General features: G+C 43.1%; 1 long non-coding RNA gene across 1 annotated transcript in view; it reads right to left on the bottom strand.

Annotated features, from left to right (window-relative positions):
- LOC142818849 (uncharacterized) overlaps window positions 1-24,130 on the bottom strand; it is a 124,305-nt gene that overhangs the window by 31,651 nt on the left and 68,524 nt on the right. The window contains exon 2 of the long non-coding RNA XR_012896518.2: window positions 14,594-14,685. This is a non-coding gene — a long non-coding RNA (uncharacterized LOC142818849). The remainder of the gene's footprint in view (window positions 1-14,593; window positions 14,686-24,130) is intronic.

Raw genomic sequence — 24,130 nt, 5'->3', positions numbered from 1 at the left:
CTATCTTTCAGATGCAGCGGAATAGCTTGCTTTTGGGCCCATAATAATGTCGCTTTGAAAAACTGCCAACTCTCCTCAGTTGTTTTTTCCCTTAGTCTTGATTCCCATGGGACCTTACCTATCAGCTCTCTGAGCTTACCAAAATCCGCCTTCCTGAAATCCATTGTCTCTATTTTGCTGTTCTCCCTTCTACCCTTCTTAGAATTGTGAACTCTATACTTCCATGTTCACTTTCACCCAAGCTGCCTTCCACTTTCAAATTCTCAACCAATTCCTCCCTATTTGTTAGTATCAAATCTAGAACAGCTTCCCCTGGTAGCTTTTTCAACCTTCTGAAATAAAAAGTTGTCTCCAATGCAGTCGAAGAACTTATTGGATAGTCTGTGCCCCGCTGTGTTATTTTACGAACATATATCTGGATAGTTGAAGTCCCCCATCACCACCAAATCCTGGGCTTTGGATGATATTGTTGTTTAAAAAAAGCCTCATCCACTTCTTTCACCTGGGTAGGTGGCCTGTAGTAAACTCCTAGCATGATATCACCCTTGTTTTTAACCCCTTTTATCCTAAGCCAGAGACTCTCAACACTTCCGTCTCCTATGTCCATCTTCACCTCATTCCAAGTGTGCTCATTTTTAATATATAAGGCAACACCTCCTCCCTTTTTTCCTTGTCTATCCTTCCTGAGCAAGCTGTACCCTTCCATACAAACATTCCAATCGTGTATTATCCCACCAAGTTTCTGTGATGCCAACAATGTCATAATTGTGCTTATTTATTAGCACTTCCAGTTCTTCCTGCTTATTACCCATACTTCTCGCATTTGTATATAGGCATCTAAGATCCTGATTTGACCTTGCCTCCAAGTTTTGCCCTGACCCTCCTTTCTCTTTGCCATTATAGCCCTTGCTCCCTCCCATTTCCGACCCATCTCCCAGGTCTCCATGTTCTCCACTTACCCATGGGCTTTAATCACCTGTCCCCGTCAAACCTAGTTTAAAGCCATCCTCACTAGGTTAGCCAGTCTGTGTCCAAATAGGGTTTTCTCCCTCCTCGAAAGGTGAATGCCATCTCTACCTACCAGTCCTTCCTCGAACAGCATCCCATGTTTGAGGAAGCCAAAGCCCTCCTGGTGACACTATCCTCGCAGCCAGGCATTCACCTCCAGGATGCACCTGTCTCTGCCTGGGCCCCTACCTTTGACAGGAAGAATCGAAGAGAATACCAGACAGAAACAGCATGCTGAGTGGCTCGGACCAGGAGTGGCACGAGGAGAGCTGTCAGCAACTGGCGCCGTAGGTGGAATGCACATTCGGCGCCCCCGCCTCCATCGCCCTCAATGGTGTGACGTCAACATTGGGTGCCGCATTAAACGTAGCACCCTAGGCAACTGGTGAGGTTGCCTACACCCATGGGCTGCCCCTGGCTTGGACACAGACAAGGGGTCTTCATTCACAGTGATGTCTCCCAGAGTTATAGTCCATGGAGGATCAGTTCGCTCCCAGGATTTTGAGCTAGTCATTATGTGAACACACACACAGAGGACTGATTGGGCCCAAGCCACAGTGTGTGGTGTAATATGAGGCTCAGGGAGGAGGACATGGGGCTTAGTGACACTGTGGGCAGGGCTGACTAACCGCCTCGCCGTTTTGTGTGTTCTCTGCAGCGGGACCAGCTGGAAGTGAGGAACCATCCAGCCCGGCGCTGGCAGCGCCGATGACCCACAGACCAGTCAGGCAGCCCAGGCAGCATGACAAGCTCCACTGGTGGCACATGCAGGCCATGGAGCAGATGGAGGAGGCAGTCAGCAGCAAGCTCCGGGCCGATCTGGAGTGGCAGCAGCAGGTGTGGGGGCAGTTCCTCCAGCGGGTGCATGCGATCTTGGGGGGTGCCCGCCCCGCTGTGATGCTCTCTCCCCCCAAACATGCCCAGACCTCCTCACCCCGGATGCCCCCCCACCAGCAGGGCTATATGAGGGAGGGACGGCACAAGCCCCTGGGTGACAGGGCTTCCCCCCTAGCCTGCACTCTTCCCTTCCCCTGGGCATGGACTGCAGTCCCCCCGCCCCGAGGGCCTTACCTGCATCAAGACGGCACCCACTGTGGACCTGCCCACCCCAAACTGGATTGCCACCGAGCGGTAGCTGTCTGGAGTGGCCAGCTTGCACAGGGTGATAGAGACCCTTTTGTTGACGGAGATGGCGGGCTGCAGTTGGGTATTGCATCTGCGGAGCACAGGGATGAACCAGGCACTCAGCTCCAGGAACGTCCACTTCCAAATCCGAAAGTTCTGGAGCCACTGCTGGTCGCCCCATTGCTCCAGCAACAGCCAGTCCCACCAGTCGGAACTGGTGTCGAGTCTCCAGTCTCACCTCTCCATGGTGGGGTAAGTATGCCACAGAGAAGCCACTGCATCCAGGGAAAGGGAATCCGGTGTCGAGCTCATGCAGGAATATTGAGGCAGTGTAAAGCGGCAGCTGCACACACTCCACAATGGCCGTGTGGGGCCAGAGCAGGCACAGGGCCATCCCTGGCTCCATGACACAACAAGTAGAAGTGAAAAGTCACCAAAGGCACTAGGGCACAAGCTGTGGTGTCCAAAGAGGCTGAGGGCAACCACAACAAGCATTGCTACAGCTTTCAGTCCCCACAAAAGGTCCCAAAGCACGCAGCAGCAGAGAAATGGCTGTCCAAGGAGATCCCTTTAAACATGTGTCTCAGTGGGGCTCCTGGAAGGTTCTGGTGCCCTTTTGCCCTGTCCTAAGTGGTTCCGGGGGGGAGGTCTTTGTGCAAGAGCATCCCGCCAGTGTGGACACGCTCTTGCACAAGAACTTTTGCGCAAGAAGCCTGCAGTGTAGACGTAGCCTTCTTGTTTAATTGTTCACAAGGAATAAAGCTACATCTACATGACAGGCTTCTTGCGTAAGATGCCTTTTGTGCAAAACCTTCTAGTGCAAGAGCATGTCTACACCTCAAAGCACATGGTAAAAGCGATGCGCTTTTGCTCAAAAGAACATCCACATTGCATGGACACTCTTGTGCAAGAAAGCTCTGATGGCCATTCGCAGAATGGCCATTGGAGCACCTGTGCTTTTTCCCAAAGGGGTTTCTTGTGCAAGATTCCTCTGGATCATCCATACTTGCCTTTTTGCACAAGAACTCTTGTGCAAAAGGGAGTTATGCCTCGTAAAAGGAGGTTTACCTACGGCGTAAAAAGCCCTCTCTTCTGCTGTTTTACTCTTGATTTCCTTGCGCAAAAGCACATTTGAGGTGTGGATGCTCCATGGGTTTTTGCACAAAAACAGCTGTTTTTGCACAAAAACCTTGCAGTGTAGACGTAGCCTAAGAGTACAGGCAGTCCCCTAGTTATGCGGATCTGACTTATGTCGGATCCGTACTTACGAACGGGGCTTTTCTCGCCCCGGAGGACGCGGGCGGAGGGACCGCCCAGATGCGCCGCGGTACCGCCGCCTGCATCCTCCGGGGCGAGAAAAGCTGCTCTGTGTCTCAGTCCCACTGCCCGCGTTTCCATGGTCTGCTGGTCTGCGTTTCCATGGTCAGTTAGTGCGCCCCCTCCCCCAGCAGACCAGGCTTTTCTCTGGATGCCTGTGGTAGAGCAGCTGGGGTGCAGCCGGTTGATCCCGCAGTGCTGCTCCTCGGCGCTACTGGACCAACCCGGCAGCACCACAGCTGCTCTGCCCCAGGCGTCCTGATTCAGCTGCTGCTGGTCAGTTTCAGCAGCGGCTGAATCAGGACGCCTTGGGCAGAGCAGCTGGGGTGCTGCTGGGTTGGTCCAGTAGCGCATAGGAGTGGCGCTACTGGACCAACCAGCAGCACCCTAGCTGCTCTGACCCAGGCGTCCCCAAGTCAGCCGCTGCTGAAACTGACCAGCAGCTGACTACAGGAAGCACAGGGCAGAGAAACTCTGCCTCAGGCTTCCTGTAGTCAGCCGCTGGTCAGTTTCAGCAGCGGCTGAATCTGGACACCAGTTCCGACTTAAGTACAAATTCGACCTAAGTACAAACCTACAGTCCCTATCTTGTACGTAACCCGGGGACTGCCTGTACTTCTACAGGTTGAACCTCTCTGGTTCAGCACCCTTAGGATCTGACTGGTGCTGAACCAGAGAATTTTCTGGATCATGGGAGGTCAATATTTTCTAGCAGCATTACCCACACTACCCCACTTGGCTGGGCTCTTAAAAGACATTTAGGAGGTAAATTAAAGCTAAATAACAGCACAGAACTCTGAGAGCCAGGACTCATGACTATAAACAAACTTTATGGGACTGTGGTGGACATCTGGCCAACTAAAATCATGTTGGACCACAGATTTGACCAGACCAGAGAGTGCTGGACTAGAGAGATTCAACTTGTATCAAACAATTTCCCAGCCACCTTTTCCCTAGTTCATTTCAGCTCAAGTCTAAACACTTTGTGATTGTCCCACTTGAGAACAGAATTCATCCATGCAGAGTTCTATCTGGACAGAAAACTTCTATTTTTGCCTTGTTATTAACCCCTGAGTACGACCCATAGTGAATATTAGACCGAAGGACTGATTACAAAATGTAAGCAAATTTCTTAGTTTATAAAACAAAAGCCTAATTCCTTTTGCTTTTTCTTCCAATGGTTGCTCGCCAGCTCAGGCCAGGAAAGTTGGAACTTCTGCATATTAAAAGCCCATTCTAGTGAATAGTGAAAATGTACTGCAAGATAATATTTTGTTAAGATCAGTCATTTCTGACCCTAACCTTTTCTGAGGAACAAAGAACAGGTCTATGCAATTGGGAGTTCATGTGCTATAGTTTTATAGCAGTATAGCTCTCCTGACTTCAGATTATTTATTTTACTGGTGCGAGGTCAAAATCCAACCCAGTTTGCATAATTTAATTCTAGGTCTTTTCAGTTGCAAATGGAACAGATTTTTATTTAAACCCACAAGTGAGTGTCATTATCTACAAATCTGCTCATAAATGTTTTGGCAACTGAAAAAAAGAAAAAAAGAACCCACCACACACATGTGCAGAAGAAGCCATTAGGATTAAAACACTTCAATTCATGTCATTCATCAACATCTCTGCTCATCCAATAAAATTTGCCATTGGTACAGGCAATTGTGATGGTTATTCTCTGTACTTTTCAGCAACACATTTTTCTGATTAAAACCATGAACAAACTGGCAGTAGTAAGAGATAGAAAAGACCTATTATTTCATCAAGTCCACCTCCCTTCCAAGGCAGGATATTATCTCTGGCAGAGGTTATAGCAGACACTAAACTGTTCCCACACTAGGTTTTAGCCAAAAGTCTGAATAGAAAGATCCTTGTAGAGATGTCACAATATTTTACTTAAGGAAAAAAAGCAGCCATTTTGGCACTTTTTAAAATTCACGCTTATAATTTCAACAGTTATAATCTCGTGGCCTAGGCAAGCTAAGGCTTTAAGGGCCTAGTCTAGTGTAATTTTCACAGAGGAACTATAGACATATAGTTGTTACTAATCTGGGTAGTTTCATTTAAAATAACAAGGTTTCAGTGAGATTTCCGCACCCACATCCCAAAAAGGTATCTGCATATCGAGTGTCACACTATAGTGTGGTCCACAACTGTGACTGCTTCCGTCAGTGCAGACTGTGAAAAATGGGCAAAAGCTTCAGAGGGGTAGCTGAGTTAGTCTGTAACAGGATAAACTTTTAAAAACAACAATAGACTAGTAGCACCTTAAAGACTAACAAAACATGTAGGCTACGTCTGCACTGGCATGATTTTCCGGAAATGCTTTTAGCAGAAAAGTTTTCCGTTAAAAGCATTTTTGGAAAAGCACATCTAGATTGGCAGGATGCTTTTCCGCAAAAGCACTTTTTGTGGATTGTGTCCGTGGCCAATCTAGACGCGCTTTTCCGCAAAAAAGCCCCAATCGCCATTTTCGCGATCAGGGCTTTTTTGCGGAAAACAAATCTCAGCTGTCTATACTGGCCCTTTTGTACAAAAGTTTTTCGGAAAAAGACTTTTGCCTGAACGGGAGCAGCATAGTATTTCTGCAAAAGCACTGACAATCTTACATGAGATCGTCAGTGCTTTTGCAGAAATTCAAGCGGCCAGTGTAGACAGCTGGCAAGTTTTTCCGCAAAAGCAGATGATTTTGCGGAAAAACTTGCCAGTCTAGACACAGCCACAGATGGTATCATGAGCTTTTGTGGGCACAGGCCACTTCTTCAGATGACAGATGAAAAATAGGGCAGATCCCCCAAGCGGTAGTATGTTTGATAGTCAGGTTTTCCCAAATCAGTAACAAATGGGAACTCCTGGATCATTATAACAGCCTTGCCATGGAGTCATACAGATAGACTCTTAGAGGACAGTGTTTTTCAACCTGCGGTCCAGGGACCACAGAAGGTCCACAGAGCATTCAAAATTTTGTAGGCATCCAAACATGAAAAATCTTTTAAAACCACTGCTATACACTCTCTAGTCTATCTTGCCATCCAGGCAAACTGGACACACAAAATAATAATCATACAACACTTCAATTATTTCCCATCCCAACAGGCCAGTCCTCTACCCTAGGTCAATTGGTATCCTAGACCTTACACCAAAGATAAAGCTTATAACCAATCCAGAATACATTATCTGAAGGCCTATTAACTAGGAAAGAGAAATGAGAGTTGTTTATGGGCTAAAGCAAGGAAACAGAAACAAATGAATCAAAATCCTAAGATGGACAGCGTTATAGTGATCTATCACTTCAAAGTGGCTTTTAGAGCAGAACCAGGAGGCAGCCCTCGGGGATCTCTTGCCTCAGTTTGGCATGTCTGCTGTTTGCATTCTTACAGGGTCAGAGAGATGAAAAATCCCTACATCAGCTATTTTTAGTTCCCTCTTCCAGCATTCAAAATGATAGAACAAGATCTCCTGCATGGATGGGAAAACTAACAATATTGTTGTCGTATAATGGCCCACTTAAAAATTGATAGTCCTCCGGCATGGGTGGAGGATAGGGACGACAATTCTAGTGCCTGGGTTCACAACCTCAGAGCAAAAATTTCTGAAAGCTATAAAGCAAACTTATCTCATTTTCTTAAATCTAACATACAGATGAACTGGGCTGGTCTCCAGTTGTGAATTTGTCAGTTCTTATTTATTATCTGCAGTCTTCGCAAGAGCTGGCACTAGGTTTGCCAGTGTCACATAGGGCTCTTAGGCCAAGATTTTCAAAAGTGACTTCTGATCTGAAGAAGTGGGCTGTGCCCATGAAACCATCTACATGTTTTGTTAGTCTATAAAGTGCTACCAGACCAGTTTTTGTTTTTTAAGTTTATCCTGTTCAGATTAACTCGGCTACCCCGAAGCTTCTGATTTTAAGTGTCCAACTTGAAAGATCTCTTAAGGGACCCAATTTTCAGAAAATTTTAAACAGAGTCCCTCTCTGATAATGAGGATCCTCTAAGGATTTCGAAGATGGCACTTGGCCTAATTTGATACTGCTTGTTTGAATCATCCACACTGTCTTTCAATATAAGAGTGCTGGGATTTCAGCTCAAGAGCTGATTCTTCTGAGGGGGGGACAACTGGAAATGCCAGGGAAACTGGTGGGGAGAGAATGATGAGATCAGGAGGAAAGAGGATTATGGATGAAAAGGATGAAGGCTGTGATAGAAAAGGAAAGGATAGAAGGCCTCACACCCTAGACATGAGTGTCTTTGATCCATAGAATTCTCACCACCCTCACCATGCGTAATGCTATTAAGCACTCACTTCATGACGAATAGTAATAGAGATGTAGCCGTGTTAGTCTGGTCTTGCTGAAACAAGACCAGACACTTCATGATGTCTTTTGTCTAGGTTTTCACTTGTACTTGTGATGAGACAGTCACACAGTAGCCACTCCTCTTCTCACAACGAGCACTCCCAGAAGAGACAATAAAATATCCAGCTGTTACCAAGACATCAGCAGAAGCCCTACAGGGCAGGAGGGTGTGTATAAGAATACCTCAATCTTCATTCCCTCCCCCAAATTCTCAGTTTAAATATTCCCTTTACTTCATATTATCATATTGAGAAAATTTATATAGCAGTTTATTCTTCTCCCGACTTCCCTCTCAATAAAGCCATCACCAGTGAAAGACTGCTCATGACCTTTGTCACCCCTTTTAATGTAGGCTGCTTGAAGTGGATATGCACCTTTAAACATCTACAAAGGTTTCCTTTCCCCCTTAACATTCTTGTATAATGGTTTCCCTACAATTAAGGAATTATGAAGGCTCCCATCAATATGTCTTTGTTAAATTTACTATCTCCATATATCAATATCGCTCAAAAGAATGTACTGTTAAGTTTGATTTTGAAATATGAGTATTTTTCTATAGCTACTACAAATATTTCATTATTGGTCGCAACTGCGGATCACTTTTTCAAATAAGAGAAGAACCTTCACCCAAGGCTCAAAGCAAAAATAAATAAATAGATAAATAAATAAATAAACAAACAAACAAATAAATAAAAATAGTAGTTTGTAGGGCCATTTTTAAAATCTTAAATCAGTATATAATAATTAAGAGGTAACTGTATTCAATTAATATAGGGATTAATGGTAGTGTAACTCAGATCAGAACCTGGCCTTTACACTCTCCTCTCCAATACACATTTAAAAAAAAATATAATCTGCTCCTCTTGTTTTTTGGTTTCTACAAGAAACACAAGAAAAGATACTTACTCCTTTTGTAGAAAAATGGCTCCCTACACTCATGCAGAGCCTCACTGAAGTCAGCAGCTCTTACAACTGTTACTTCTGAGGGAATTCTGTACCAAAAAAACAAAATTCTGTACACAATAGTTTAAAAGTTTGCAAATTTTATATGTGAGGGTATGTCTAGACTACATGCCTCTGTTGGCAGAGGCATGTAAAATAGACTACCCGACATAGTCAATGAAGCGGGGATTTAAATATCCCCGGCTTCATTAAAATAAAAATGGCCGCCACGCTGTGCTGGATCAGCTGATTGTCGGCACAGCGCAGCAGTCAAGACGTGGATCGGTCAAAAGGGGAAGCCTTTGTTGACCGCTCCTGTAAACCTCATTTCACAAAGCATAAGGGAGCGGTCGACAAAGGCTTCCCCTATCGACCAATCTGCGTCTTGACTGCTGCGCTGTGCCGACAATCAGCTGATCCAGCACAGCATGGTGGCCATTTTTATTTTAATGAAGCCGGGGATATTTAAATCCCCACTTCATTGACTATGTCTGGTAGCCTATTTTACATGCCTCTGCCAACAGAGGCATGTAGTCCAGACATACCCTGAATTAATACATGGGGAAGCTCCAACCTGACAGTGCGGAGCACAGGCCACTGACTGCACAGAGGTAAGAGATGATCCTGCAGCCCTCCATCTCCAAGGACACAGAATTGGCAGTGAGACTGCACCTGACCCTGACATAGTGCAAGGGACAAGTGTGCCCCAGAAACACACCAAGGCCCTTCCCCGCCATGCCTAGTGCACTACATGAAGGTAGACAGGCTCATCCTAGCAAGATCCAAATGTGAAGGAGCTTAGTCCGGTGAGATCCAGACATGGAATTAGCAGATTCCGTGTGGCAGTGGCTCAATGGGGAGATCTAAATGTACAGGGGCTCATTGGAGGTTCTGAGTGTGGAGGGGTCCAGGTGGAGGTGATTGGAGCTGTGGGGAAGAGAAAGTCTGGGTATTAAAGAGTGGTGCGCAGTCGGGGGGAGGTGATTGGGGGTGTGGAGCTCAGCAGAGAGGTCTGAGTGCTGGGGGATTGGGACTCATTGGGCTAGGAGTTCTAGTGTAGGGGGTCTCAGCAAGAGGTAGTCTGGGTGCATGGATAAGGGTCTGGCTGCAGGAGGTGAATCTCAGCAGGGTGGGGATTCAGATGTAGGAGGGGGGTTTAATGGGGAGGTTATGGGTGCAGGTGTGTGCGGCTCAATGGGTGTCTGGATACTGGTGGTCCAGACACATGGATGGCAGGTAGGAGAAGCAGTACTCCATTCAGTGACCTTCCCGCCTCTGCTGAGGGCAGGAACAAGGGGAGAGAAGAGCTTTCTGCAGCAGGAAAAGTTTCTGCGGGGGGGGGGGGGGGGAGGAGTTCTCACCTGATGTGTTCAGGGGAAGATGTTCTCCCATCATCCTCTGCCCCAGTTCAACCAGGATTAAGCAGTTGGTTCCAGTGCAGGGTAGGAGCCACCCACCAGGACTTCCTTAGCCCCACCTCCTGCTGTGATTTACCTCTCTGCCATCTTTTCTGGGTGCCTGAAACAACACGCCTGTGCTCTGCTAAGCAGGGGCATGTATTCCCTTTGCTTCTGTGTCAGAAAGTCATTTTTCTGCAGGGAAGCAAAGAAATCTGTGGGAGAATATGAACTCCGCACACGTGCAGTGGTGCAAAATTCCCCCAGGAGCAAATGGCTTAGGGATCCACTCATACATTGTAGTTGTGGTGAGAAAAACACCTCAGCAGCCCAACACTGTATAGCATTTAATTTCAGAAAGGGGAACTACATAAAAATGAGAAGGATCGTTAAACAGAAATTAAAAGATACAGTGACAAAATTAAAATCTCTGCAAGCTGTATGGAAACATTTCAAAGACACCATAATAGAGACCTAAGTTAAATGTATACCCCAAATTAAAGAATCCAGTAAGAGAAACAAAAAAGTGCCACTGTGGTTTAACAACCAAGTAAAAGAAGCAGGGACAGATAAAAAGACATCTTTTAAAAAGTAGAAGTCAAAATCCTAGTGAGGAAAATAGAAAGGAGCATAAACTTTGTCAAATTAAGTGTAAAAATATAATAAGAAAAGCCAAAAAGCAGTTTGAAGAACAGCTAGCCAAAAACTTAAATAGTAATAAAAAATGTTTTTTAAGTCCATCAGAAGCAGGACACCGGCTAAACAACCAGTGGGGCCCTTGGATGATCGAGATGCTAAAGGAGCACTCAAAGATGATAAAGTCATTCAAGTAGAGAAGCTAAATTATTTGCTTCAGTCATCACAGCTAAGGATATTGGGGAGATTCTCAAACCTGAGCCATTCTTCTTAGGTGACAAATCTGATGAATTATCCCAGACTGAGGTGTCATTAGAGAAGGTTTTGGAACAAATTGATAAACGTAATAGTAACAAGTCACCGAGACCACATGGCATTCACCCAAGAGTTCTGGAAGAACTCAAATGGGAAATTGTGGAACTATTAACTGTGGTTTGTAACCTATCGTTTAAAAAAGCTTCTGTACCTAATGACTGGAAGACAGCTAACGTGACGCCAATATTTTAAAAGGGCTCTAGAGGTGATCCTGGCAATTACAGACCAGTAAGTCTAATAAAAGTATTGAGCAAATTAGTTGAAACTATAGTAAAGAATAAAATTGTCAGACACATAGATGAACATAATTTGTTGGGAGAAAGTTAACATGGTTTCTGTAAAGGGAAATCATGCCTTACTAACCTACTAGAGTTTTTTGAGGGGGTCAAAAAACATGTGGACAAGGGGGATCCAGTGGATATAGTGTACTTAGATTTCTAGAAAGCCTTTGACAAGGTCCATCACCAAAGGCTCTTAAGCAAAGTAAGTTATCATGGGATAAGAGGGAAGGTCCTTTCATGGACTGAGGCCTGGTTAGAAGACAGGATACAAAAGGTAGGAATAAATGGTAAATTTTCAGAATGGAGAAAGGTAACTAGTCAGGTCTCCCATGAGTCTGTCCTGGGACCAATCCTATTCAACTTATTTATAAATGATCTAGAGAAAGGGGTAAACAGTGAGGCGGCAAAATTTGCAGATGTTACCAAACTGCTCAAGATAGTTAAGACCAAAACACACTGTGAAGAGCTTCAGAAAGATCTCATCAAGCTAAGGGATTGGGCAACAAAATGGCAAATGAAATTTAATATTGATAAATGTAAAGTAATGCACATTGGAAAAAATAATCCCAACTATACGTACAATATGATGGGGACTAATTTATCTACAACTACTCAAGAGAGAGATCTTGGAGTCATTGTAGATAGTTCTCTGAAAACATCCACTCAGTGTGCAGCGGCAGTCAAAAAAGCAAATAGAATATTAGGTATCATTTAAAAAGGGATAGAGAATAAGATAGAAAATATCTTAATGCCTCTATATAAAACCATGGTGCGCCCACATCCTGAATACTGCATACAGATGTAGTCGGCTTATCTCAAAAAGGATATATTGGCATTGGAAAAGGTTCAGAAAAAGGCAATAAAAATGATTAGGCATTTGGAACGGGTCCCGTATGAAGAGAGATTAAAAAAACTTGGACTTCTCAGTTTAGAAAAAAAGGAGATTAAGCGGGGGAGGAGGGGCATGATAGAGGTCTATAAAATCATGACTGGTGTGGAAAAAATGAATAAGGAAAAGTTATTTACTTATTCCCACAATATAAGAACTAGGGGTCACCAAATGAAGTTAATCGGCAGCAGGTTTAAAATAAACAAAAGAAAGTTTTTCTTCACTCAGTGCACAGTCAACCTGTGGAACTTCTTGCCAGAGGATGTGGTGAAGGCTAGGACTTTAACAGGGTTAAAAAAGAGCTAGATGGATCTAATCTCCATGAATCTAGCACTGGCTATTAGCCAGGATGGGTAGGACTGGCATCCCTAGCCTCTGTTTCTCTGTCTGTAGGTGACAGGAGAAGGATCATGTGAAGATTACCTGTTGTGTTCCCTCCCTCTGGAGGATCTGATATTGGCCACTGTCAGCAGACAGGATACTGTGCTGGATGGACCATTGGTCTGACCCAGTATGGCCTCCTTATGTTCTTTTGTTCTTAACTTGCAGGCTTAAAATGAAAGGCCTGATCCAATGCCCAGTGAAATTAATAGAACAATTTTCATTATTTCAGTGGATCTTGGTACAGGCCTTAAATACCATAGGAAAACCAGCTCTTAAAAGATTTCCAGAGTAGACACTGAAGGCCCACCAGAGTCAAATTCACCAGAAAATTATTTAAAATTCAATTATATGTTCTTATATTTGATTATGTAGGAAGGAGGCAAAATGGCTTGCTTCTGAGCTTTAGAAAAAGTATATATATTTCTATTATAAAATATAATAAAAAATATTACATTTTTGTTTGACTTTAGGCAGTGGAATCTACAAATGGAAGGAGAGAAATTTCTGTTTGATAAATTTAACAACTATATTGTGGTTAAATCAGAAGAGTTCTTCCCATAAAGGTTAACAATGGATAATTACTTGCTCAGGAAATCACTAAAATGACATGGTTTTGCTGCTTTGTTTTCACTGAAGTTTTATGATGCTCCCTTCTTGCCACTTATAAATGAAACAAATGAGGTTAGATGGCAAAGATTATGAAATGAATTAACAATAATGAGTTTAGTAACTAAAAACATTAGTAGAGAAAATTGAGTTGACCTTACTTTTATAATTATTCATTTTCTTAATTGTTTTTTTCTGGAATAATTGGAATGAAATTAAATAATACTAAGTACAAGCTTCACATGAGATCATATATTTGGCACAGATTAATAACATCCCCAAATACAAATTCAGTTGCCAGTTTGAGGTCATCCAGCTTGTGAATGCCTGTGTAGAACAGTGATTTGGCTATTGAAATGTTAAGTCAGGAAGCCAGTCTTTCAGGTAGGCCTGATCTTCAGGACTGATGCACATTTATTTTCCTAACTGCAATGGAAATGGCATATCAGTTAACATATCCTATTGTACCCACTGTCAGTAGCCCAAAGCTAGTGAGGGAAGCGGCTATTTCAATTAACCTTTGAGGATCACCATGGTTTATCTTCTAGTAAAACTCATGCTATGTAATCCCACTAATGTCAATAGCACAGGGCTTGTCTCCACTTACTGGAAGATCAACACTGCGGAGACTGATCTCTCGGGGTTTGATTTAGAGTGTCTCTTAAGGACCCTCTAAATTGAATGCTGGTGGTGCCCCCATTGACCCTGCTACTCTACCAGGTTGCAAGGAGTAAGGAGAGTTTCTGCCATCAACTTCCCATAGTGGAGATGCTGTGGAAATTCAACTTAAGATACCTCAACTCCAGCTATGCTATTCATGTAGCTGGAGTTATGTATTAGGTCAACTTTCTCCTGTAGAGACCTGGCCTTGGTTATATCAAAACAGTAATACCCAGGACAGCAGGTCTCTAGGGGTACAGACTGCAAGCTTCTTTAAAAAGAAGCTTTTTTGAAAGAGATCTTAAAAAAAAAAAATTCTGAAAGGGAGTGTGGACGCTATCTCACATTTCAGCTGTGATTACTATGGATGGAGTGGCCATCAGGGCATCTGTTCCTTTTCCTGGAGACCTCTTCTTTCAAAAAACCTCTCTCTTCCACATCCACATGCCTTTTTCCGAAAGAGCTCTTTCGGAAAAGGCATTATTTCCTCATAGAATGAGGCTTACCAATGCTAGAAAAACCTCTGTGTTCTTTCGATTTTCTTTCCAAAGAATGCAATAGCAGTGTGGACATAAGTGAAGTTTTTTCGGAAAAAAAGTCTGCAGTCTAGACGCCAAATGCCCTTCTTATAAGGGGGAGCTGTGAAGGAGTGAGAGATACAGTCCAATTCACTCACCTTTCAGCCAATTAGTTCATAAATCCCATTGGGCCCATGGAATCACTTGCATAAGTAAGTATTAGTGTGAGCAAGCCTTGTACAATCAGTTCCTGTGTGATCAAGAGAGAATACAATGACTTCAGTGAGCTGATAAAAGCTGAGTCCTCTCAAGACCAGAGTTATAACCCTTAATATTTGTGCAGTAGAAAACTCTGGTGTTTTACATAAATGCCACGTATTATTTAATCTCTCCCACATCCTAGCCACTTCATTTCAGAACGATGCTTCCTACTGAAAAGATCAGTCCTACTTTGTATTTCTTGGAACAAAATTTTGTAGAAAAGGAAACAAAGTGGAGTTAAAATGAATTAAATGTTGCTGTGGAAAAGTTAAAATGCTGAAAGCAAAGTTTAGGGCAGGGATGAAGCACCAGTGTTGGCTTCCCATGGCTGGGGGAGGAGCCCTGAGCCTTGCAGGCAGGGATGGATTACCCAATAGGCACACTAAGCACTTGCTTAGGGCACCAGCAAAGCAGGGGCACAAAAAAAAAAAAAAAAAAAAAAAAAAGAGATTTTACGTCATAGTATCGTTTTATTTTGAATTAATATGAGGGGGCACCATAATCTTTTCAGTGATTAGGGACTCTAAAGGCTTTAATCCGGCCCTGCTTGCAGGCTGGAGTCAGGCAAGCCAGAACGGGATCCGACTCATGGGCCCTGCCTGGTGGGGGATGAAGTAGCTCTACGTGCTGCTGCTGCCCCTCCTCCCAGCTGGCATAGTAAAGCACTGCCTGGAGGCTTTTCCCCCACAAAATTTACTAGCTGAAGCCCCACTATGCTCTGATGTTCAAAGGGAATTGGGAAGGGTCTTTCTGCTTCTCCATTGGGGGCCATATCAGTGAGGGAATTTTAAATGTTTGCTTCTCACTTGTGACTGCTGACTGATTTTTCTGTATCAATGGCCCCCCTGACCCAAAAAAGGTTCCCCACCCCAGGTTTAGGGTAAAGAAATCCTCTTTAAAGAAAAAAAGTTGTACGTCATTCTAAAGTGCCCCTCCTTAGCTACTTTACCTGAGGAACTTAATTCTTTACAAATTATCAATGTGATTGAAATAAAGACTCAAAAATAACCCTTTGTAAATGGGGAAATTGAGATTCTGATACCTGCCTAGGTTCCAGGCATATTTGTGGTTGAGTGAAAAATGGAACCCAGAACTCTGAGTCCTATGCCTCAATCATAGACCTCAGCTGACCTGGTGTCAGGTTACCCTGAAAGCCTTTCAGAACGTTCTGTCTGAGTTTCAGTGGGAATTTTGGAGTTGATCAGACCAGAATCTCAAACAAAAACCCATGTGCAGCACAGGCTCCAAAAGGCCCCTGTGAATCAATTGCCACCCTGTTCCACACAGCTTCAGTTCCATTATTAAATTAAATTAAAATACCAACAAATGGGTAAACTGATTGTCACTGAGCCGAGCTACACGTTGTGTTCAATTTGATACACTACCTCGCAGTGAGTTTCAAATGGGGAAATGGGAATTAGTGGTGCTCCCTCTCCAATTACTAATTCTGCCGAAACACAAACAGCTCAGCAAAGGGACTCAGCAGCCGCTCTCAGGCTTCTTATAAACAAACAGACTTAATAGTTGAGAGTATATTCAGAATAAAGCAGGCCTTTGTTTTTTCATGGTACCCTCAAGTTCTTTCATTTCTTTGTCAATACATTTAATAATTGATTGTTAAAAATAAAAAAAAGCCACAATGCAATAGCATAAGAACAATGCCCAGTTTAAATGTATTTGAAGCGTATTTTGTGCTGTCATGTAAGTGGTGTCCCATTTATACACACAAGGAATAGTTTTCTTTTCAGCTGGGTACATGCCTGTGGCACAGTTTGTAGCAGTTTTTCTGGGCCAAACCCTGAACTTGGCATAGTGGAGGAGACACAGCACCCTGTCAGAGCCTCACGGCCCAAGCATGCTCTGACTCCTGTCTTCCTCCCCTCTGAATGCTGCTCCAGTGCTGACCAGGGAGGTTTCTCCTCAGACATGGCTGGGCAACTGTACTACTGCAGCCCCATCCCACTGCGCACCACACCCAAAAGATGGTCTCTGCGATTGCCCCCTTGAAATGGGAGTGATACCAGAGAAAGCATCTCCCCACATGGTCTCAGTTTCAAAGGCCCCTTATCCTGCTTTCCATATGCAGGAGCCAGCTCCATCCATGGGGGAGTCTGTGTTACCTCTCCGGTCACTCCCAGGGTGGACACAGGGGGCGGCCGGATCACCCACACCACAACAGATAATAAGGGGCTGAAAGTGGGACTCAACTACTGGCTTTAGATATGGACCAGAGCACTGACAGAGACATCACCTGAGGTGGTTCAGGAGAATAGCCCATCCCACAGGACAATTATGGGTGAGTAGAGAAGCAGACACCCTATAGCCCCTTTCCACTCTCCATTGACTGCTTTACACTATGTGGTACATTGCTATATACCATGAGCATATTATTTATCTCAGTCATTACTGCCATCTGAGTGGAGGCTGGTCACAGACAAAGGTGGTTAAGCAAAAAAGTGATACAAAATATGGTGTCAGGCTCTAGGGAATTAAGAAAGATCATCCTATATCTGACTCAAACTATCTTAAGCAAGGACTATCTGCCTGCCTGGCCGGAGGAGTCTCTTTTTTTAGTGCAGATGGAAAGTACCTTACCTTCATGGATCCTATTCAGCAAGGGTATGTCTACACTACCCCGCTAGTTCGAACTAGCGGGGTAATGTAGGCATACCGCACTTGCAAATGAAACCCGGGATTTGAATTTCCCGGGCTTCATTTGCATAAGCGGGGCTCCGCCATTTTTAAATCCCCGCTCGTTCGAACCCTGTGCCGCGCGGCTACACGGGGCACGAACTAGGTAGTTCGAACTAGGCTTCCTAGTTCGAACTACCGTTACTCCTCGTGGTTACCCTCCTAGTTACCCTCCTAGTTCGAACTAGGAGGGTAGTGTAGACATACCCCAAGGTACTTAAGCCTATGCCTAACTATAAACATGTGAGCTCTACACAATGGAGTGTAACTGTAGCCAAAACAGACATAGATTTACAAAATAATTCATCTTCCACATAAATGGACACACATTCAGTCCACATGTGGGAGGGATGCTGAGCTTTTAGAACATAACAATTGTCATACTGGATCGGATCATAGTCCATCTCGTTCTGATCCAGTGGTAGCTGTTGGGGGGAATGTACCAAACAGGGCAATCAGAGAGTGATCCACACCCCTGTCTTCCACTCCCAGTTTCTAGTTGTCAAAGGTTTCAGATCACACCAACCATGAGTTGCATTCCTGACATGTTGTTTCATAATCGCTGATGGACCTAGCCTCTGTGAATGTATGTAATTTTTTTTTTAATTTCAGATGTACATTTGGCCATCACAACATTCCATGACAATGAGATCCACAGGATAATTTTGTGGAAAAAATACTTCATCTTGTTTGTACTAAGCCAATAAAATGTTAGCTTCACCTGGCAACACTACTGTATTGTGTGAAATGGTAAATTATATTTCGCTTCATTTTTCTCACATCATTCATGATTTTATAGACTTTTATGAAATCCTCCCAACTTGTTTCTTTTCAAAGATGAACAGCCCCTATCTTTTAGTCTCTCCTCAAATGGCAGCTTTTCCCTGCTCATGATCATCTTTGTTGCTCTTCTCTGATCATTTTCCAATTCCATTATACCCTTTTTGATATGAGATAACCAGAACTGGAAACAATATTCAATATTTGGGTGCACCAGGGATGTAAACAGTGGCATTATGATATTTTCCATCTTATTTTCCAACCCTTTCCTAATAGTTCCTAATAGCCTTTTTGATTGCTTGACTTTAAGATCTTTCTTGGATGGTAAATGCTCACATTCTATGTGTATAATGGGATTATTTCCCCCATGTGCATTCATTTGCACTTAGCAGCATTGACTTTCAACTGTCATTTTGTTGCCCAGTCATCCAGTTTTGTGAAATCCCATTGTAGGTCTACACAATCTGCTTTTACCTAACTATTTTGGGGGAAAATTGTATCATCTTCTGAAAATCTAGTCAGAAGTATCACAAAAGGAGTTGCTAAGTTCTGAGCATTTTGCTTAGTATTTGTGTGTCTAAATGAGAGATGATCCTTTTAGGAAATTTGATTCGGTCCAAGTCCAACTGAAAGGTAGTCAGGCAGATTTAATAAGGATATCTAACCTTATATAGTGCTTTTCATCCATGGATCACTTGCACTTTACAGTGTAGAAAAGTATTATCATCCCCATTTTATAGATGGAAAAACTGAGGCATGGAGTGGTTAAAATGACTTAGCCAAGATCACCCAGCAATGGGAGTAGAATTAAGGTACTAGGTTATACCACCCAGTCATTGGAACACTGAATCTGGGCTGGTCCCATGACATGGCTATTTGCTTGGTGTACCCTATTACTGACCTCAACAGGTGGTTAGGGTGAACAAACCCTTCATCTGTAGACCCATGAGGAAAATGATGATTGTGGATAGAAAATGGGAATATAAATATATCTCAAGGAAATATTTAATTGTATTTTATTTACAGAATAGGCCTAATTAGCATCAATAGCAACTGCATCCAGGCACACCTAAGGGCACTATTTGGTTTGTAGAAGTTCCACCCTATTATGCATCTATGGGAAATGCCAATGAAATATAACAAAATAACATGTCCTAATTTGTTGTGAATGTCTTGAACCACCTGATTTAACCAACTGATTACATGCTTCCAAATGATAACAGTCCAACAAAAGATCTCACTCAAAGATGTGTCATGAAAATCAAATTGGTCCATTCCTATTTATTATAATACAAAAAGAAGAAAAGCCAGATTTGAGTCATATTTCCTTAGAGTTTATCATATGCTGGCACATAACACTTGTGAATTTTATTCAAATTCATTTAAAATGACTTCTAATACACAGCCAGCAAGTTAAGGAATACATGGAATTCAAATGATCACCAGCCATTGACGATTTCTCAAGACACAGCTTTCAAATCACAAGCGAGGTATATTTTCCTTTAGGAATTTTACTTAAAAAATTAGATCTAATGACTAGCTGTTTTTCAAAATAAGACAGGTTTACTCAGGTTGTGAAATCAATTGACTCACATATCCTGAAAAGGGCAGATTTTATTTTTTTTGCACAAAAGCCTGTTTGAAATGGGCCAAGATACAGCAGCTCAACAAATCTCAGTTGTCATCAATTCTAGCTATCGGTGCATAGTTACTGGAGACAACTACAGGTTGAACCTCTCTAGTCCAGCACCCTTGGGATCTGAGTGGTGCCGAACTAGAGAATTTACCGAAGGTGGTCAATATTGTCTAACAGCATTAGCAACACTTCCACTGCTTACTGGGATCTTAGAAGACATTTAGGGATAAATTAAAACTAAAGAACAGCCAGAACACTGAGAGCCTGTAAACAAATTTTATGGGATTGTTGGAAACTTGGCCACACCCATGATAAGTGGACATCTGGCTAACTAAAATAATACTGGACCACGGATGGTGCTGGACCAGAGAGTGCCAGATTAAAGAGGTTCAACCTGTAGTACACCTAATTGTTTAGGACCAATTGTGTCCTAAGCCAATTTATGATCCATTTGTGTGTTGGCACTAGCTATTTATGCCTCCTTAATCCTTCATAACTGCATTATGCTGACTGTGGAAAGTTGCAGGTTTCATAGAACTGCTACATACATGCTTGTGCAGATGGGTGGAGTCTGCACTCTGGTCACTGAATGTACCCATCAAAGTAGTTCCTATGGTCTACTGGAGAGCATTAGCAGCAACAGGTATAGAACATGATGGTGCACTCCTTCCCTGTAATAGTGAGGTGAGTAGGAGCAAGACTGCAATTAGTGCAGAGGCAAATAGGCTAATTGTAAAGATTTTTTAAATCTTTCTTGATGAATGGATTTTCAATTATATGACCTTGCCTCTGTAGTTATGCTTATTATAGTGTTACACTAACTATGAAGCAGTTAACACCTTAGAGGCTAACAAAAAACATAGATAGTATCATGAGCTTTCATGGGCACATCCCACCTCTTGTGACCACAAAACCTCATGATCCTATCTATATTTTTTGTTAGTCTCTAAGGTGCTACAGGACCACTGTTTCTTTAAGCTTTTTTTAAAGTTACAGACCAACACAGCTACTCCCGACCCTCTTTAACTATGAAGCAGTTACATTCTCCTTAACTTGGATTTACTTTTGATTTTTCTGTTTTCAGTATCAAATAAACCTTGTTTTATTTAAAAAATATTGAAAATGGTGCTTGTTAGGTAAAGGACAATCAGCTGTTGGGGGCTCCCCAAGGAAAGAAATTACACACAAAGAAGGTACTACACTTAACGCTTTGTCAATGTGAGAGCAGGCAGAACTCGGTGTGGACATATAATGGGCAGGCTGTGTGTAAGAAGCAGTGATCCAGTGGAGTTTTCAAAATTAAAATAATTCTTCTAAACATTTCCCAACGGAAGGAGGATCAAACCATTCTTTGTCATAGGTGTGTGTGTGAAAGAAGACAAACACACATACCTTGCTCTCTAAGTTGTTGGGGGAAGAGTTAGATACATTATTCTGGAATGGACACCACAGTACCAATGCTTTGAATACAATTTCTTATATCACAAAGAATAATTCCCAGAAATCCTGAACAAGAGAGTAATGTTGAGGCATCTTTAGGACCATTTTACCTCACACTTTCCTGCCAAATGAAACTATTACTATGAGGAAGGAGGGAAGCTTAGGAATTAGCACATCAAGGGTGATGTGACTTGCCCACTCCAAGAAGTAGTGAGCATTAGAGCTAGTACTGAAGGTAAGTGGTTATACAAGTTAACAAGAGAGTTTCTATCTGGCTTTCTCTAACACTCTCTCTTACCCTCTTTCCCCTTCTTTTCATTGGCCTTGTTTTTGCTGATACTTTCAAGTTCATGTATTGAATAGTTCACCCCCAAGGTGGTATACACTCACACCTCTTTCATTCAGTTGCTGTGATGGGACTTGCAGAAAACATACACCGATATTTCTGCTCTCAACAAATCAGTAATTATCTGGCTTCTTAAATAGTGTTTTTTTTAATTAAGCAGCTTTTATGTAGAATTTAAAGCCACTTTCCAAATGAAGGAAAATGTTTCAATCAGTCGCTGGGTTTGATTTACAACCAATAATGCTGTGGACTGAACAAATGGAGATTGCTGACTAGCGAGAACAATGAACGTGTTAGTTAGCAGAATTAACAAGTGTGTTGTTTAACTGTAATGACAGCAATAAAACAGGAGATGTGACGTTGATACAGTCACAACTGAATCATAATGGATGAGATATTTACGGCAAAGCTGTTAAAACATTGAATAAAATATGGGAAGAGTAAAAGCAGATGTGGTTTTATTCTTCTGAGCTGAAGCTTGCAAAGTAAGAGATAGTATGAGTAATCATCACAGGTTCTAGTTCACAATGCATTAATAAATATTGATATGGTGCCAGTGCTGAAACTTTCCAGATACAGAAATAAAGTGAGAAAACCTGCTCTTGCATTATGTATTACTAACTTTAGATTTTTATGGCACACATGACAATATCCCATTATGATATTACACCCCTCCCTTTACTTCTACAGCTACAGATCGTGCAGGTTAAATGCACAGACTTTCCTGTGGGAAAGTGTTTCTAGCTAGAAAAGAAGCAGAACAGAACAATGTGCTGTCTCTCAGATCCTAGAGTCATTACCCACGATCACATATATTTTAGGTACTTATGTTGTCCCCATTATTGTAATGGCTTACAATCTTTTAATGTATTTATCTTCCCAACACCCCAGTGAGGTAAGCTAATATTACTATCACCATTTTTTTAAAGGGGCTCTTAGGCACAAAGGGTAGGTGATTTGCCAGCATTACACCAGAAGTCTGCAGTGATGAAGGAAATGGAATATTTTCCCACAGCCCAAGCTGCTATTCTAACCATTGTATCACACTTTTTGTCCCATTAAATTGAATGCTGTTCCTACTTGCTTCTAGGCTGCATCAGTTGTGTCTGGAACCCACAAACAGAGAGGGTGGCTTGTGCTGCTCTCAGTCCTGCTTTGGGCAGACATTTGAGGCCCCTTCCACAAGTTTCTGTTGCCTTCCACTACCAGAGTAGGGGGTCTGAATGGTGCCCAGCATGTTTTCTTAAACTGTGTATCCATGACTTTGCCTAATGTGCTCCAGGATTGCCCTGAATTGTATTTCATCCTCTGCCTTTCTTCAGGTCATTTCTATACATTTGCACCAATGGTTGTAACCCTCCCCTTTTAATATAGTATCACCCCCCATAACCTTGGGCTGAGTGTTCGCTTTCTGTACAATCCAGGAAGAGAACAGATTCTTAGCCTTGAGGGCTATGTAAATATGTTCAGCTACCTTACACATGCACACATCCACACTTTGCACATGCCTATATTTAGCCATTTACAATTGCACTTGAAGAATCTGAATACGTCAACCATCTTGCAAGTGCAAAGTAGGCATTAATATGTATTTATGGACTTTCTCCCACAGCTTGAACTAGCAGCTCCATGGGAACTTTGTGATTACACTAAGACCCATAATGAGAATAATGAAATAGTGTGATCACAAAAATTACTCTCTCTTTATTAAGCAGTTTATGTGCTCAGGCTACATGCTAAACTGATTTCTGAATGTGATAGCTTCCACATTCCATCGGGTTTGCAACAGTGGTTCTCAAACTTTGGTCTACCCCACTCGACACAGACCTTTCTGCAGACCACCAGCTAACCACCCATGAGAGTGGAGGGGTCTGGCCAGGAGATGGGGTGCAGGAGCGGGCCGAGGGTACAGGGTTTTGGTGGGAAGGGAATGAGGGTGCAGGATCTGGGCATGAGGCAGCACTTACCTGGCTCTGTGCCTCTTGCTGCTCCCAGGCATCGACCACCGCTGCTCCCATTGGCCATGATTCTGGAGAATGGGAACAGCTGGGAAAGCCTTCAGATGAGAGGTTTCCTGTGCTGCCATTACCCCAGCTGAGGGGAGGGGGACTGCAGTAAGTAGAGCCACTTCCTCCTTCTACAAGCTGGATCCAGCCCACAAGGCTTGCCACCTTCCCCCACAGCAGGAAACTGTTGCTGGCATTCACAATAGGGAGGGACATGGAGCTGGAGCACCAGTGCAGTCTCTCGGCTCCAGGGGGCAGGCCTCAGTCCATGGCCACTTGCAAGAGAATCTTGGACCACTACAGGCCCACAGACCACGCTTTGGCTATATCTAGACTACACCCCTCTGTCAGCAGAGGGATGTAAATGAGGCACTTCAAAAGTGCAAATTAAGTGGGGATTTAAATATCATGCATATGATTCATTTGCATAATCATGTCATGGCACTGTTTCGAACAAGTGACATTTCAAAACTGAAACCGCAGTTTAGACGTGGTTTTTTCGACAACGGGGCACCTTTTCAAAAGATCCTGTACT

This window comes from Pelodiscus sinensis, chromosome 17 (genome assembly GCF_052426305.1).
Source record: "Pelodiscus sinensis isolate ZL-2025 chromosome 17, ASM5242630v1, whole genome shotgun sequence".
Classification (NCBI taxonomy): domain Eukaryota; kingdom Metazoa; phylum Chordata; order Testudines; family Trionychidae; genus Pelodiscus; species Pelodiscus sinensis.
This window is presented reverse-complemented; position numbering and strand designations above follow the sequence as displayed.